Source organism: Pinus tabuliformis, chromosome 1_2 (assembly GCF_031772625.1).
Source record: "Pinus tabuliformis cultivar Carrire ecotype Pingquan chromosome 1_2, CPIR1, whole genome shotgun sequence".
Taxonomy (NCBI): Eukaryota; Viridiplantae; Streptophyta; class Pinopsida; order Pinales; family Pinaceae; genus Pinus; species Pinus tabuliformis.
This window is the reverse complement of record NC_142298.1, coordinates 191,745,665-191,748,144: the sequence shown is the minus strand read 5'-3', so window position 1 is coordinate 191,748,144 and position 2,480 is coordinate 191,745,665.

The window sequence follows — 2,480 nt, the reverse complement described above, 5'->3', positions numbered from 1 at the left end:
CTTTACTTGGCTACTCATCTATGCCAAATTTCCTCCATTGTCTGCAACTAAACCTGCACTCACAAAACAATTATTAAAATAAAAAACATAAGGCCTCAGTGCCTCTTCTTCCTTTGGAAACACTTCAGTATGTTTCTCTGATTTCTCCTCTTCTATCGGCACATCAGTATGCTAATTCAACCTCTTTAAAGAATTATCTAAATAATTCTCTAATATACTCTCAAGACTATCAATTAGTCTCCCCTCCACATCATCTACTCTAATGATGTCTTTCTACTCTTGTCCACTGTAGTGAACTCCTTCCTCTACAATCACACTGTCATACTCTGAATTTCCCAGAAAATACTTCAGCAACTCAATTTCTCTATGACACTTTATAAGTACTTCATCATTACTTATGATTTCTGCATTTATACACAAATTATTAGTTTGAAAATTACAAGGTTCAACAGTCTCAATTGTTTCTTCACATATCAGTTCTTCAGACTGAATTTCATCTCCTTTCACAAGAATTTTTTTGTGTTGTCACAGCTTCAAACATCAATGTATTATTGAATTATTTTTGCTACAATAATTCACTTATTTTCTCATTCAAGAGACATTATGCATCATTCTTTACTTTAGAGTTTTTATCTTCTGAAGGATACTCTTCCATACTTTTGACAACTTCAAAAGATTTCTCATCCTCTGCAAAACCTGTAATCACACCAAATTTATTAGATTCAACAATATAAGGTTTTACATTCTCCTGTTGCTCTGAATTTATCCACAAGTTCAGAAAATCATCAATAATTCCTTCTTATTCACCCAGAACTTCACCCTACTCTGGTTCACAAATGGACAATTCCATTTCCAACTCAGCTTCTCTGAGTTTTTCCATCAGCCACTTTACTACCTTTTTCTTCAAGACCCAACCTAGTCTTTGGTTTTCCTCAAGTATCATCCTCAATACGTTGATTTGTTCTTTCATCTCTGCAATTTCCTTGTCAAGTTCCTCTTGAATCATTTTCTTGCCATTTACCTCGGCATCCTCCTTCTTCACTTTTCTTCTACTGTGATTTTCCTCAGAACCTCTGTTATGACTATCAGTAGTCATTTTCTCCTTCTTTATCTTCATGAACGCCTTACTCACTTACTATGAGCTGCACTAAATCCTCTGCAACAACAAGTCCTCCCTGCTGCCTCTTACCTCACCAAGCTTTCCTCTGTACTTGGTCTTTTGGCAAGCACTTGGTTCTCTGTCTCTGGAACCTATTTTGAACACTTCTCTCTGCTCCTTCTAGGCTTCAACTCAAATGCATCTTCTAAGAACACAATTGTCCTCTTGTATTTCAATCACAATGAAATACTTGGTTCTAACCACCTCTTCTTTCACTTAGAAACTTTTACTAGCTTCCTTCATTACTTAGCAATTCTACCCACATCCTCTGTGGAATTGCCTTTGTGAGCTGCAACAATACCTCTGCAGTAACAAGTCTCCTTCTTGCTCCATATGTCTCACTAAGCTTCTCCCATCTGAACTCAGTCTATTAAAATTTCTTTGGTTCTTTCCTCTGGAACTAATTGAGCACTCCTTGCTCTAGGTTGCTGCAATCTTCTCACCTTCTTATGCTTCTACCTGTGCAACAATATAAATACTACACACTCTCCAATATTCAAATCAAATTAAAACAAAACATATCATCTCACCTGTTTTTCCTAAAAAAAAAAACAATATATATATCATCTCACCTTCAAGACCTCTACATGATCTTGTGCTACCATTCACCTGCACTTTGAATGGATTGTCCTATGTTTCTTGCATATGAAAATTCTCCCAATATTTTGCTATACTTTATCTCTGTGTGCCTACTAGTTGTTTGATTAAAATCTGATCTCTTCTTCCCTGCATACACATCTTAAAACATAACTTTGTTCTAAGTTCTTTTCAAAAAAAATTTCACACAGAATTCTTTGTGTTGTTACAATACCCAATGTTTCAACCACAATTCTGCTCTGATACCAAAATGATGCCAGCCTAAGCCGATAATACCCACCGTATGCATATAAAATTCATAATCTCATTTATCCCACGAATTTTAATCTCCCTGCCTAGTCAAACCTTCATAAATTAAGGTTTTAGGCCCCTTAATAAAATCTCATGCGGAAATGTTTCAAATACTATTCAATAGTCTAAACCTTAATTAACCTCTCCAGTGGAATCTTATTCAACCCTCATAAACTTTGGTTAATTCTTAAACCCGTGCATATTAACCATACCCTCTTACTCTGGTCTCGGATTTACTCAACACTAATCATACCATGGTTAATTGCCCTTAATCCGCTTTATTTCTATTATAACCTCATATAATAGAAATATACATAAACCACATTTAACCTTACCTTTCCACTTTTTCCACGACCTTGACACATTTTCTGAGGCCCACCTTTATCGGTTCAATCTCCACCATCAATTTCATTCCATCAGATCAATGGTTGTC